The following is a 16,109-nucleotide window of genomic DNA, read 5'->3' as shown; positions in this document are numbered from 1 at the left end:
CAAAAACAGAATCTACCACTAAGTAACTAAAAAAGAATCTAGCTACTACTAAATACCAAACAATAAAAAATCAACTTCTTCTTTTTTCTCTTCTTCTCCTTCTTATTTTTTTCTTATTCTCTCTTCTTCTCTTCTTCTTTACTTATTCTCCTTCTTATTTTTTTCTTCTCTTCTTCTTCTTTTTCTTCTTCTTCTCCTTCTTACTTTTTTCTTCTCCTCTTCTTCTTCTTCTTCTTCTTTTTCTTGTCATCCTCCTCCTCCTCCTACTCCTCTTCTTCTTCTCCTCTTCTTGTCCTCCTCCTCCTCCTCTTCTCCTCTTATCCTCCTCCACCTAACTAACCAAGCTAACTAACTAACCTAACTAAATCTACCACTAAAACTACTAACAATAAAAACTACTAAAACTAAGAAAAAATAATAAAACTACTAAAAAATAATGCGGGTGGGGGTGGGGGTGGGGGTGTGGGGGCTCACCGAGAGGGGCGGCTGTGGAGGGGCCGGGGTGTTGGGGGTGGCGGGGCGGCGCCGGGGGCGCCAGGGGCGGCGGCGCGACGGTGGTGGGGCAGCGGCAGCGGGGTTGAGGTGGGGAGAGAGAGGGGCTGCTGCGGGGGCAACACGGGCGAGAGGGGCGGCAGTGGGGGCGATAGGGGCGGCGGCAGGGGCGATAGGGGCGGCGGCGCGATGGTGGCGGCGGCGGCCGTTACAGATAGAGGGGCGCGCGGGGTGGGGAGAGAGAGAGGGGCGCGCGGGGTGACCGTTACAGAGAGAGAGGGGGGCGGGGTGGGGGGGGGGGGGAGGAGCCGTTAACGGTGTTAGTGCATTTCCGTCTGCCGGCGGACGGCAAAGAGTCTAGACTCTTTGCCGTCTGCCTCCGGACTCTTTGCCGTCCGCTAGCAGACGACAAAGGTCTGACTCCAGTTTGACCTAGCCACCCCGCGGTCAGGTGGGCCTATCTATATCTCTGTCGTCTGCCTTTGGACTCTTTGTCGTCCGCTAGCAGACGGCAAAGATGTGACAGATGGAAAAAAGACTTTATACCATCAGCATGTGCTTTGCCGTCTGCTTTGCTGAAGCTGATGGCAAAGACACTCTTTGCCATCAGCTAGCAGACGGCAAAGACTAGGTAGATGGCAAAAAACTGTTTTCCAGTAGTGGTACTCTTGCCCATTTCTGATGTCCTGGTGCCCATGCCCAGAATGTTGTTGCGGAATGCAAGCATCATCATCTACTTGAGACGGCTCGTGCGCCGATGATCGTTGCTTCCCTTCCACCCCATTTTTGGGCTGAGGTCGTCTCCGCATCCACCTATCGAGTGCCTTGCAGGGTGCCATTCCTATGTAGTGTCTCATTAGTTGTTCTCCTGACTATTCAGCTCTCTGTATATTTGGGTGCGTATGCTATGTCCTTCTTGCCCTGCGAGAACACACCAAACTGACTGCTTAGTCGGTCGAGTGTGTTTTTCTTGACTACAGTGATGAGCACAAGGGCTATCGTTGTTGGGATCCTATTGGTCGTTGGTTGCGCATTTTGCATGATGTGACTTTTGTTGAGTCTCGTTCTTCTTACCCCTGACCTTCCTCCTCGAGATTTTCCATGGACGATATTTCTTTTCTTATTCTTTCTAATACATCCTCCTATGTGCCTCCTATCTCCCCCTTCCTCCGTCACATCTCCCTCTTCCTCGTCCACCACGAACATCACCTTCCCCTCCGTCCTTCTCCCCACCCTCATCATCCGTATCTCCTTCTCCTCCATCCTCCTACCCACCCTCATCATCCGTCTCTCCCTTTCCTCTCCACTACACTCGCCGCCCTCGTAGTGAATATGATCATACTGACATGCCCTTCACTTCCGGAGCGCCTCCCTTCACGCCTCCCTCAGCTCATAAACTTCATGCTCGGCCTCTCCCCCACCTGATCGCTACTCTCCTAAGCATTATGGTCTCTCTGTTGTGGCAGAGCCCACTTCTTATCGGGCTTCCATGACTCAACCTAAATGGCAGCTTGCGATGGCCAAGGAGCTTGCTGCCCTTGAGCACAATCGCACCTGGGATCTGGTTTCCCTCCCTTCCGGTGTTCGTCCCATCACCTGCAAGTGGGTCTATAAGATTAAGACTCGCTCTGATGGTTCTCTGGAGTGCTAAAAAGCTTGTCTTGTGGCTCGTGGTTTATAGTAGGAGCAAGGACGCAATTATGATGAGACATTTGCTCCTCTAGCCCACATGACCACTGTCCGCACTCTCATTGATGTGGCATTTGTTTGTCACTGCCCTGTATCTGAACTTGACGTCCAGAACGCTTTTCTCAATGTTCAGTTACGGGAGGAGGTTTATATGCATCCACCACTCGGTTACCATGCTCCTGATGGTATGGTCTACCGACTTTGATGGTCCCTCTATGGTCTAAAACAGGCCTCTCGCGCCTGGTTTGAGCGTTTTGCCTCTCTCGTGACTGCCGCGGGCTTCTCTCCGAGTGATCATGACCCTACACAGTTTGTTCACATGTCTCCTCATAGTCGTACTCTTCTCCTTCTCTATACTCATGACATGATCATCACTGGTGATGACTCTGACTACATTGCCTTTGTTAAGGCCCGCCTTTGCGATGAGTTCCTCATGTCTAATCTTGGTCCCCTCCGTTATTTTCTTGAGATTGAGATTTCTTCGACCCCTGATGGCTTCTTAATCTCCAGGGAAAAATATATTCGGGGTCTTCTTTCTCGCTCCGCTCTCGGTGATGACTGCACTATTGTGACTCCTATGGAGCTCAACGTTCAGCTTCGTGCTTCTCACGGTGATATTCTACCTAATCCCACTCGCTATTGCCACCTTGTTGGGAGCCTTGTCTATCTTGCTATTACGCATCCTGACATCTCTTATTCTGTCCACATTCTCAGCTAGTTTGTTGCAGCCCCCACCTTTGTCCACTATAGTCACCTCCTTCGTGTTCTATGATATCTTCGTGGCATGATATCTCATCGCCTTTTCTTTCCCCCGTTCCAGCTCATTCGAGCTCCAAGCCTACTCTGATACTATGTGGGCTAGTAATCCCTCTGATCACCGCTCGCTATCTTCTTACTGTATTTTTCTTGTCGGCTCTCTCATTGACTGGAAGACCAAGAAACAGATTGCAGTTTCTCGCTCAAGTACTGTAACGCCCAAGATGGCATCCTATCCTTATTTTGGCGTGAGGACCTCGACAGGGATAGAAGTGCATCTCGTTGTTTTGAAATAATGGATATCGTTACAAGTACATGTACTGAAAAGATGAGTAGATGGAATTGGCTTACACTCGCCACAAGCTACATCAGAGTCACATTAATACAACAACATACTCAATTATCATGAAGAAGAGCAGGGTCCGACTACGTATGAAAACAAACAATAAAAGAAACGACGTCCATCCTTGCTATCCCAGGCTGCCGGCTTGGAACCCATCCTAGATCAACGACGACAAAGAAGAAGAAACTCCAAATGAACAATCATTGCACCCATGTCTTAATATCACTTTACCTGTACCTGCAATTGGTGTTGTAGTAATCTGTGAGCCATAGGGAGTCATCAATATCATTTCCAAAGGTATAAAGACTAGCAAAGCTTGATGGGTGAGGTATGGTTAAGTGGTGAGGCTGCAGCAAGCGACTAATCATTTATTTGAGGTGGCTAACTTACGAGTACTAGAATAGGAGGGGGATGATCTATGCATAGCGTACGTGAACTAATGACGATCAAATGAATGATCATGAACACCTACTTACGTCATACATAACCCCACCGTGTCCTCGATCGGAGAAGGAGCTCATGAAAGAGACAGTCACAGTTACGCACTCAGTTGGCAAGTTTTAGTTAAGTTAACTTCAAGTTATCTAGAATCGGATGTTAAACAAAGTTTCCACGTTGCCACATAACCGCGGGAACGGTTTTCCGAAATATTTAACCCTGCAGGGGTGCTCCAACTAGTCCATCACAAACTACCACACGTTGTGCCGGAATGACCTCAAACAGGGAAAACCCGTGATCTCCTGAGGTACCTATTGGAAAACCTCAACCCCGAGAGAGCCCCAAAGTATCCTCGGCGTCCCACGCATGAGACGCTCGATAAAGGTAAAACAAGTCCAGCAAGGCCTCCCGACGAGCCGACAATCCTAATAGGAGCCGTGTATCTCATTCTCAGGGCACACCGAATGAGCGATGGTTACCACACCAGACACCGAGTTGCCCCGAGTAGCGTTAATAAGCTGCTCTATTTGGGACCAATACCATCAGCACTAGGCCACCTGTATTATGTTGAATTACTCCTCGAGTAGCGCTAACTCCCTATGTTTTTCAGTAGGGATTTTTGTATTTATGCCCTTAGTTGTGTCCCCCTCGACTGATTTGCCCCTAATTTTTGAAAACACGCGGTCTTGCCCAGCTCACCTCCCTCTTCTTGCGTTTTTGCCCTTCCGGCATATCTTCGTCCAGTCAGCACCGTTTGACTGCAAACGACGCGTTACTTTGGACATTTTTGCCCTGTCAGTGCTATACCTAATACCCCTTCATCCTCAATGTTCTAGCGCAAGGAAACAAAGCAGAGCAGAACGAGGAAGCCGGTGAGGAAAAAGGAGTGGGAGGCAAGGCGTGGGGCGGTAGAGCAAGGAGCTGTTGGGTAACGTAGCATAAATTGAAAAATTTTCCTACGCATATTCAGATCTTCCTATGGAGAGACCAGCAACGAGAGAGGGGTGAGTGCATCTTCATACCGTTGAAGATCGCTAAGCGGAAGCGTTGCTAGAACGCGGTTGATGGAGTCTTACTCGCGGCGATTCAGATCGCGGTGTGATTCCGATCTAGTGCCGAACCACGGCACCTCCGCATTCAACACACGTGCAGCCTGGTGACGTCTCCCGCAACTTGATCCAACAAGGAGGAGGGAGAGGTTGGGGAAGATCTCTGGCAGCACGACGGCGTGGTGTCGATGGAGAGACGAGGTCTCCCAGTAGGGCTTCGCCAAGCACCGGCAGAGAGGAGGAGAAGGAAGAGCAGGGCTGCGCCAAGGGAGAGGAAGAATGGTATCTCCAACAGCCCAAAGTGCCCACTATATATATGGGGAGGGAGGGGCTGAACCCCCTTGAGGGGTTCCCTCTCCTGGGAGGGGCGGCAACCCTAGATGGGAGGAGGTGCGGCGGCCAGGAGGGGAGGAGGGGTGGCACACCCTTCTGGTGGGCCTTAGGCCCACCTGCGCTAGGGTGCCCCCCTCTCCCCTCTTCTTGCGCCATGGCATGAGTGTGGGGGGGGGGGCACCAAAACAGCCACAATACCTACCTATTAAGGTATTTCCATAGCCTTTACGAGATACATTGCCATGCAACATCCACCATCTCATGACTTGATCTTCATGTCATACATGCGTTTGCTTGGTCGAGGAGTCACATGTTAGTTGGGCTTTGCTATTATTATAGGTCCATGACGCCCTAGTATCATTGCATATCCTGCTACACTAGAAGATGCATACATTTGCATACACCATGATAGTTTTCATTGTTCTTTATGTTGAGTACTTCTTATAAAGTGTGAAGATTTTTCTTTCTATTCTTGTAAAAAATAGAGTTTTGCCCTTAAGTGAGGAAAAATCCCGAAGAGGACAAAATGAAAAGATCCCAAAGAGGACAAATGAGAGATAAATAGAAGGATCCAAAGAGGCCACAAAAAATAAAAAAGGGAAATAAAAAGAGAGAAGGGGACAACACTACTATTCCTTTTGAAAGATCCACACTCGTACTCCATTGTTATATTTGTGCTCCATAAAGATTATCGTTCATGCATAACTATGTGGGGACCTTTACACTATAGAACTTGACTTGTATATTCCAATGATGAGCCTCCTCAAATGAGCTCTAGGTCTTCATGAGCAAGCAAGTTGGATGCACCCCCACTAGTTCCATTGGAGAGCTTACCATAGCTCATATGTGCATCCGTTGCATGGCAATCCCTACCCCTCACATCATATCTATCATTTGGTTTTCTTTCACCTATGATTGTCCTCATTGATGTGAGACTTTCACACCTTCTTTTGTCTTCCTTCCCCATCATTATTCTATTTGCCATCCTAAGTGCCAATATATCTTGCTTACGCTCATCCATTGCATGAGTCCTCAAAGTCGAAAGGGAGAGGATCATTTTGACCTATGCCTGACTAGTGGTCTGGGGATGAGTCAAAAGAAGATTCTGAAGGAGACCAAATGTGAAATTTTAGTAGACTGAGTTCTCAATTTAAAAAATATTTTTATGCTCTCAACCCATTTCCCACTTCTTGCATGCAAATACCATTTGGAGACATTTGAGTCACGGACAGCGAGAGCTCTTATACCTTTATGTTCTTACTTTGCTAATTTCAATACTTGATATACACTCTTTCTTGTTATTGTCTTGACTTGAATTGCATATCTTACTGTCTTTACTTTGCAGTTCTTATATGTGTGTTAGCATGTCATCACATAAATTATTTGAGTTATCATTTACCTACTCGAGGACGAGCAGGAATTAAGCTTGGGGATGTTGATACGTCCCTAACGTATCTATAATTTCTGCTTGTTCCATGATCTTTTGGGTGACATTGTTGTATGTTTTGCAACACTTCTATATAATTTTACACATATTTGGACTAAACTACCAACTCAGTGCACCCAGTGCCAGTTTTTGTATGTTGATGTATTTTTTGCAGGGACTTTTACCCAAATTTCCAGAGTCTCAAAAATCTCGAGAAAAATATATAAAAATCAGCGTGACGGAAGCTTCCAGATCACCGAAGATGGGCTAGAGGGGAGGCACCAGGCCTCCACGCGACATGGTGGCGCGGCCTACCCCCAGGTCGCGCAGGGAGGTTGCCTGGGTGGGCCCGACCTCCTCTGGTGCCCTCCTTTCGCCTATATTTACCCTTCAGATAGAAAACCCTTGTACCGTATCCGGAATAACGAATTCCTCCACCGTTCTGCCGTCGCAGCGCTTCCGAGATCGGGAGCATTAGGAGACCTCTTCCCGACACCCTGCCGGAGGGAGGATTGATCTCTGAGAGCTTCTCCACCACCATGGACGGTTCCCAGATGCGTCGTGAGTAGTCCTCCTTGGACCATGAGTCCATGACCAGTAGCTATGTGATGTTTTCTATCCAATCTTGTGCTTCAATGGTTAGTTCTTGTGAGCGGCCCTACATGATCAAGGCATCTATGTAATCGTCTTATTGTTGCTATGCTGAGTTTGCTGGGATCCGGTGGATTATGAGATTATGTTCAGATTGTTATGAGTTATATATTTGGTTCTCCTTTTATATTATGTTCTTTAGTGATTCATGCATGTTCTCCGTTGCTTTTTATTGCTTTGGCCAAGTAGTAGATTGGAACTCCTAGAGGGAGCGTTATGCATGATTGTGGGTTCATGTCCCCTGATGTCTAGCTTGAGTGACAAAAACATGAGACTAGGGGATGTGATGTTGCCACCAGGGAGAAAACAATGGTGCTTGTGACCACGGTTGCAAGGATTGTTTACCTTACGCAAAGTTTGTTAATGCAGTTGTCCGTTGCTTTGAGTTTACAATTTAGGTGGGACTCGCAACTTAATACCAGTGAGATGTTCTAGATAGATATCTCAAGGTGGATGATTAGTAAGTAGATGCTGATGAATAAACGGTCTACTTGATTTGGCATACTGCCCATTACTATTGAGCATCTAACTATCAAGGAGCATGATTAGCATTGCGGTGCGTCTATAATTCTGTGAATTGCCCAACTATAATTGGTTTACCTCGCATAGTTTGTAACATCCCAAATTTCCTAATTTGGAATGTTTTACAAATGTAGCTAAGCATCTAAGCATACTGTTTGCAATAAAGCTTTGCATTTGGATTCTTTCAATTTTGCCTTTGCTTTTTTTTCTTCCCACGAGAAATGCCCCGAAATAATTCTTGCAAACAAGAAAGAGAGGAGGAATATGACCCTCCCAAATCAGGGGCATTTTTTTGAAAATATTTGAGCCAAGAAAAACCAAAGTTTTATGGAGAAAATAATTGCAAAAAGAAAATAAAGCCTTAGGGTTTTTTCTGAAAAAAACATTTTAAAAAAAGTTTTCATTTTGGTCTTGGAAAAATGATAAACGAGTAGGAAATTGTTTTCTGAAATTTTTGGTATATAATACCCCTATATTTGGTATTTATTTTATTTCCTTTTTATTTTTATTACTTTCTGAAAAAAAACAAATCGGGAAGTATATTTTTTTAATAGGAAAGCGCCCCACGCGCATTATAACCTGCCAGCCCACTCCCCTTCTGGCCCGGGACCGAATCCCGTAGGATCCGGTCGACCGAACCGACCGCCCGCGCCCTTCTCTCTCTGCCCGGTGGGACCCGCCCGACCGACCCCTGCCCGAGCCATTCACCCCCTCCTCCTTCCTTTCTTCTCTCCCTCCCCTTCCTTTTCTCTCAGCCGACCGGCCCACTCTCGCCGGAGTTGCCCTCCGCCCCAATTTCCTTCCCTCTGGAGCCCCCCTCTCTCCCTATATAAGCCGCCCCCCGGCCCTCTCCTCGCCCCGTTTCCCCTCGCCTTTCCCCTGCCCAAGCCCCGCCGCCTCCGCCTGCCTCCCTCATCGGAGTCGGCTTAAGCCGAAGCTCCCCGGCGCCCTGCAGCTCTTCCCCGGCCCCGAGCTGCCTCATCGTCGCCGCCATCCGTCGGAGGAGCCCCGCCGCCATCCTCTGGAACCCTCGGCCTCACCGGAGACCCGCCGGAGCCCCGTCGCCGTCGACCACCACCACCCTGCTCGCCGGAGTCTCGCCGGAGCTCCTGCCTGTGAGTATCTCCCCATCTCTCTCCTATAGCCGTATGATCTTTCATCTACGGTGTAGATTAGAAATAGACACCCCTTCGGTTTTTAGTTAAAAAAACCGAACCAGTTTTACCCCACTTACTATTTAGCTGAGAGGTTTTACTTACAAACCGGCCATTTTCTGCTTATCCCCGCAACACACACCCCCTTAGCGAATCAGGAGCTGACACGTACCCCCTCCCGTTCACTAGTTAGCTTATTATGTTTTTCAGTTTTAATTCAAAAACAGAGAGAGTTCCAATTTTGTTTCCTCCATAACTTTTGATCCAGAACTCCAATGGAGTTGAATATTTTTCCAGTAAATCACAATTTTTCTGTAGTTTTCGAAAACATATTATTTGCCTATGTTTGAAATTTCAAAATTTGAATTAGATCAGATTTAGTTTAAATCTTGTTTTGCTTATTCCAGGAGTTTAAAAATAGCTTTTAATTTGATTCTTTTTTCTGCTGCTTCCTAGTGATCATATATTTCTGTAGTTTAAGTTTCAATTTTTTTCAAATATTTTAATTTGGTTTTAATCAAAAACAGATTCTGTTTTTCTTATGTTAAGTGATTTTCTTCACATTGTGCAATGGTGATTATATGTTAGTGATGTTATTTTGCTTGTTATTGATTGTAGTGTTTATGGTGTGTATTTGTTTGTATCGATAGATCACCCGGAGTGTGAAGCGTGCTACTTAGAAGCGCTCGATAACGAGAACTATCAGCAGGGCAAGTCATTTGATCATGTATTACCTATGTTTTATGCATTGTAGTTCTATCCTTCAAACACCCTATTGCATGCTGATTAGGTACATGGAAATTTTGGTTACTTGTTGTAGTATCTTGTGGTAGGCACCCAACAACCCCGTTACTTGGCCCGGGACAACAAACTTTACTTTGCTATGCTTGTGTAGACGGGGTTCTGGTTGAGAGTTTATCACAAGTGATCCGAGAATAATTTAATAACCAAGACCGGTTAAGTCAAGACTTTTGAAGACCTCGTGATGCAATGCAACTCTGGGTGAAGGACGGTTTAGATGGGCTCCCTGGAGAAACCAGTGGACAACCCATGATGCATGGGGAAGTGCCATGACATCTTGCAGAAAGCTTCACCCAGGCTCGAAGTGATGGACGGAGGCTTCAAGACCCAAGGCTTACCTGCATAGCCACAAGTCATTATGGGCTCTGGCTTGGTTGGAAAACGCGGCGACTCTGGACAGGTGGTGCTAGCAGATGTAGAAGAACGGTAGGATTGGATGGGCAACGACAGGGGATCAGAGGGACTCGTTGAAAGACCATGTTTTGATCATCCGGTCTTCAAACACCCTGAAGTGCGAGGACATACCCGGAGGCGATCAAATCTTGCGGGGAACGTGTGCAAAACTCTGCAGAGTATCCAAACCTACTCGATTAGCCGTGTCCACGGTCATGGACAACTTGAGCCGATGGCATTGAATTTTTCCTGAACTCTCAACACAATTTAATAATGATGTGGGAATTATTGACAACTCGGGTACGAGAAATTGGTTGGCGGAACCATCTCGTTAACAACAAACAATGTAGTAATATTTTGCTTTTAACCCTCTCTTGATGTAGGAGAAAACTTGCTTTTCGCTGAAAAACTTATAGCCCCGCCTGCCATATATGCATGTAGAATAGATGATTATTATTGCAACCCCCTCTTTTTGATGACTTGCCGGCATATTCCATATGCTGACCTACACGGCTGCAACGTATCATGTTGCAGAGTATTTTTCCGACCAGGAGTTAGGCTACGATCTACGCTCGGTGATATGCGCTGGAGTCGGATGGACTCGTCTACCTTTGAAGCTTCCGCTAGTCTTCATTAGGTATCTCATGAGATGGCCTTCAGCCACCTTATTGTAATTCATTATTGTAATAAAGTACTCGATATGAGATTTCGATTAATAAAGCTGTGTGATTGAACTTTCGATATGTACATTGATGTACTGTGTGTGTACCAACATGATCTTGGGATGGTATGAAAACACCAGAGACTTGGCCATTTCAGGTCGGGTCGCTACAGATATGGTATCAGAGCACACGCTGACCATAGGACGTAACCTTTAGGAATGGAAAAGCCTTAGGAAGAAAACTATTTTTCTTATGTCTATAAATCTTCTATTTCCTCTTCTGCTCATTTCTGACTTCTCTCCGATTTTCCAATGTTTTAGATGGCCACCTTCATCCCCGTTAAGTTCACGAAGTTTTGCCAGCCCGACGCCACTATGCCTTTCGGAAAGGAGCTGATGCAGATCACCAAGGACTTGAGGATTGCTCTGCCGACTATCACAGGGAAGCCTACTTCGTCTTACCTGGAAGATTCATGCTACAGGATTGAGGTGCACGTCGCCGGAAGGACATTCGAGCCATGCACTGAGCCTGTGGACTTCAAGTTCATCGCACCCATCTGGATTCTCGGAAGGGACATGGCGGTCCATTGTGCACTCGGACGTATCAAGTAAGTGTACAGAGGCTGCCCTATTTCACCGGACCTATTCATGGTATATCGGAGAGGAGAAGATGGAGAAATCATCTCAATCAAGACCAAGGATGCTCTCCTGTCCTATGCCTAGACCTTGGAGAAGCACAACGGGACTCTGGAGCATCATGTGGTCATGAACGCCTTAGTCTTTATAAGTGTAGTACACCGGCTTATCCTTTGTGTACAAAAGGATTGGGCCACTTACTGCTCCTCAGCACCATTTACTTTCATTGCATTTATTTCCGTTTGCTTATACCAGAAAACTCATAAAAAGTTACCTTTCAGTACTTGCAGTTATTTCTTGCTCAAGATCACTTGTCAGTACCTTCTGCTCCTCATTGGGTTCGACACTCTTACTTATCAAAAAGGCTACGATAGATCCCCTACACTTGTGGGTCATCAATACTTCCTACATATCAACCTTCGTCTCCGAACCATTCCGAAAACCCTTGTGACTTCCGGGATCTCATTCGGGACTCCGAACAACCTTCGGTTACTAACATCAATAATTTAACTATACCGAAACATTACCAAACCTTAAGTGTGCAGACCCTGCGGGTTCGAGAACTATGTAGACACGAACGAGACACTCTCTGGTCAATATCCAATAGTGGGACCTAGATTCCCATATTGTATCCTACATATTTTACAAAGATCTTATCGGTTGAACCTCTACGTCAAGGATTCATTTAATCACGTATATCAGTCCCTTTATCTTTTGGTATGTTACTTGCCCGAGATTCGATCGTAGGTATCTCCATACCTATTTCAATCTCGTTACCGACAAGTTTCTTTAATCATTCTGTAATACAAGATCTCGTGGCTAACTATTTAGTCACAATGCTCGCAAGGCTTGTTTGTGATGTTGTATTACCGACTAGGCCCCGAGATACCTCTCCGTCATACGGAGTGACAAATCCCAGTCTTGATCCATGCTAACTCAACGGACACCTTTGAAGATACATGTAGAGCACTGATGACCCACAAGTATAGGGGATCAATCGTAGTCCTTTCGATAAGTAAGAGTTTCGAACCCAACGAGGAGCAGAAGGATCTGACAAGTGGTTTTCAGCAAGGTAAAATCTGCAGGCACTGAAATTGTCGGTAACAAGTGATTGTGTGGTGAGATGATTCGTAGCAAGCAACAAGTAACAAAAGTAGCAACGGTTCGGCAAAGTGGCCCAATCCCTTTTGTAGCAAGGGACAAGCCTGGACAAAGCCTTATAGGAGGAAAAACGCTCCCGAGGACACACGGGAATTTCTGTCATGCTAGTTTCATCATGTTCATATGATTTGCGTTCGTTACTTTGAGAGTTTGATATGTGGGTGGACCAACGATTGGGTACTGCCCTTACTTGGCCAAGCATACCACTTATGATTAACCCCTCTCGCAAGCATCCGCAACTACGAAAGAAGAGTTAAGACAAAGTCTAACCATAGCATTAAACTAGTGGATCCAAATCAGCCCCTTACGAAGCAACACATAAACTAGGGTTTAAGCTTCTGTCACTCTAGCAACCCATCATCTACTTACTACTTCCCAATGCCTTCCTCTAGGCCCAAATAATGGTGAAGTGTTATGTAGTCGACGTTCACATAACACCACTAGAGGAAAAACAACATACAACACATCCAATTACCGAACGAATACCAAATTCACATGACTACTATTAGCATGACTTATCCCATGTCCTCAGGAACAAAAGTAACTACTCACAAAGCATAATCATAATCATGATCAGAGAGGTAATGAGTAGCATCAAGGATCTGAACATAAACTCGTCCACCAAGTAATCCAACTAGCATCAACTACAAAGAGTAATCAACAATACCAGCAACCTTACAAGTACCAATCGGAGTCGCGAGACGGAGATTGATTACAAGTGATGAAGTAGGGTTTGGAGATGAGATGGTGCTGATGAAGATGTTGATGGTGACGAGTCCCCTCCGATGAGAGGAGTGGTGGTGATGACGATGGTGACGATTTCCCCCTCCGGGAGGGAAGTTTCCCCGGCAGGATCGTCCTGCCGGAGCTCTAGATTGGTTCTCCTCAAGTTCCGCCTCGTGGCAGCGGCAAAACCACGAAAAAGCTCCTCCTTGATTTTTTCCTGGACAAAACCCTTCATATAGAAAAAGAGGGGGGCAAGTGGGCCAGCAGGGTGCCCACAATCCCCCATGGCGCGGCCTGGGGGTGGTCGCGCCGTGCAGGCTTGTGGCCACCCCCTGGCGCTCCTCTGGCACTCCTTCGGCCCAGTATTTTTGATAAATCGGGAAAAAATCCTCGTTGATTTTTACGGTGGTTGCAGTTGCGCAGAATAGGTGTCTCAACTTTGCTCCTCTTTCAGGCCAGTATTCCAGTTGTAGGCATTGTCCCTCTTCATGTAAACCTTGCAAAATAAGAGAGAAAAGGCATAAGAATAATACCGTGAAGTGAAATAACAGTCAAAGAAGCGATAAATATCAACATGAAAACATGATGCAAAATGGACGTATCAACTCCCCCAAGCTTAGATCTCGCTTGTCCTCAAGCGAAAGCCTAGCTCACTAAATATGTCCACATGTTTAGGGAGAGAGGTGTTGACAAAACAAGATACGAACTTGCACGCATCATGATCAAGATCAGAACAACAATACCAACATATAATCTCTCATGCTAAAGTGATAATTCCTTCACAAAGTAAAGCATGGATCAAGAACCTTACCGAGAAGTAACAACCCATAGCCTTTAGTCATTGCAGCAATTGCAATTTATCACAACATCAGAAAGAGTCAAATAAGAGCTTGTAAAGCAAATCCACATACTCAATCATTCTTTCGTTCTCTACAATTGCTACAACTCACATGGTACTCATGAGATCAAAGTTTCAACTAGACACAGAGAAAGATAGGGGCTTATAGTTTTGCCTCCCAACTGCTTACCTCAAGGGTAATGTCAACAATAATAATTCATGAATGCCTACCTCCAAGTTGACATATGAATATAGATCTTTCCCAAGCATATGACGGTAGCCAAGATAAAGGCGAAATAAGGAATTGGTGAAGATCGCCATGGCTCTTTCAAGGGAAAAAAGTAAAGGTACAAGATAGGCCCTTCGTAGAGGTAAGTAGAGGTTGTCATGCGCTTTTGAGGTTTGGATGCGTGTCCTCTTAGTGCGGAGGAACGTCACTTTATATTGCCTCCTGTGATAAAGAACTTTATTATGCAGTCTATCGCTTTTATGTCTTCCTCATCACAGGTTCGTATAAAGCTTATTTTCCACACACTAATAGATCATACATATTAGAGAGCAATTTTTATTGCTTGCACCGATGACAACTTACTTGAGGGATCTTATTCAATCCATAGGTAGGTATGGTGGACACTCATGGCAAAACTGGTTTGATGGTTTATGGATGCACACGTAGTATCTCTACTTAGTGCGGGAGGTTTGGCTAATATGAGGTGGAAGCAATCGTCACATGCTAAGGGATCTCTAATCATATAACATTGTTCAGAGCCAAGCAAACACAATTCATTATGTTGCCTTCCTTGTCCAACATCTACTTCTAAGCATGCAATAGTTTAGTGAGTGTTCACAATGATAGATGGTGTCAGAGATGATATATTTATATGTGAACCTCTCCTTCTTTATAACTTCCTATTAATTGCAACAATTACCAAGGTCTACGTTAGCCTACCCTCTACAAGTTTCAATCCTCATTCTTTTTATATGTGAAGCCATCACTTCCCATAAGATCATTACATGATCTTTCATGCTTTTGTTCTATTCTCACTCTTTTGATCATGACAAGAGGCAAATCCCTTCAACTAATACACTCTTTATTATAAGGCTCACGAGCAAGAATACATCGGGGGTGACACAAACCAAAACTCAAGACCAAAACACTAAGACTTTTAATCTACAAGAGAAAGAGAAAACTGAAAAGGAAAACTAAAACAAAGGTAAAGGCAAAAGATGTGATGGTGATACAATACCGGGGCAGCTCCCCCAAGCTTGGCACAAGCCAAGGGGATTGCCCATACCAATGCTCAGTTGTCTTCCTTTGGTAGTGAGAATCCTGAGAAGACATCTTGACCTAGATCTGCGGCAGAAAACATGCTCGAAACGAAAAACCAAAGAAATCTGCGTGATGCAGGGGTCAGACCAAACGGGAGTATATATAATGATTTTTTTCAGACCAGAAGGAGTACCCCGCACGAAAACGGAGTCCGGGAGGCGCACGAGGTGGCCACAAGCCCTCACGGTGCGGCCAGGGGGTGGGCCCGCGCCGTGCAGGCTTGTCGCCTCCTCGCGCACTTTCCGGACTACTTCCAATTTTTGTATTTTTTCAAATATTCCAAAACGGAGAAAAATTCCTACTGGAAAAGTTTTGGACTCTGTTTTCTTACCGAATCACATACCTCTTTGTTTTCGTAGTCTGAAACAGGCTGATAAATATCCCTTAGGTATTCTTCCGGGGTTATGGTATTGATGATATTGCTTTCAACATTTATGGGAGTACCTGAGATATAATGCTTGATTCTCTGCCCATTTACAACTCTCGGACAATTACCTTCTGTGTTGTTGATCTTGATAGCACCGTAACGATATACTTCCTCAACAACATAGGGACCTTCCCGTTTAGAGAGAAGCTTGTCTGCAAAGAATCTTAAACGAGAGTTATATATCAAGGCATAATCACCTACATTGAACTCATCCTTTTGTATCCTCTTATCAAGCCACCTCTTAACCTTCTCTTTGAACAGCTTGGCATTCTCATATGCCTGA

Source organism: Hordeum vulgare, chromosome 1H (assembly GCF_904849725.1).
Source record: "Hordeum vulgare subsp. vulgare chromosome 1H, MorexV3_pseudomolecules_assembly, whole genome shotgun sequence".
NCBI lineage: Eukaryota > Viridiplantae > Streptophyta > Magnoliopsida > Poales > Poaceae > Hordeum > Hordeum vulgare.
This window is presented reverse-complemented; position numbering follows the sequence as displayed.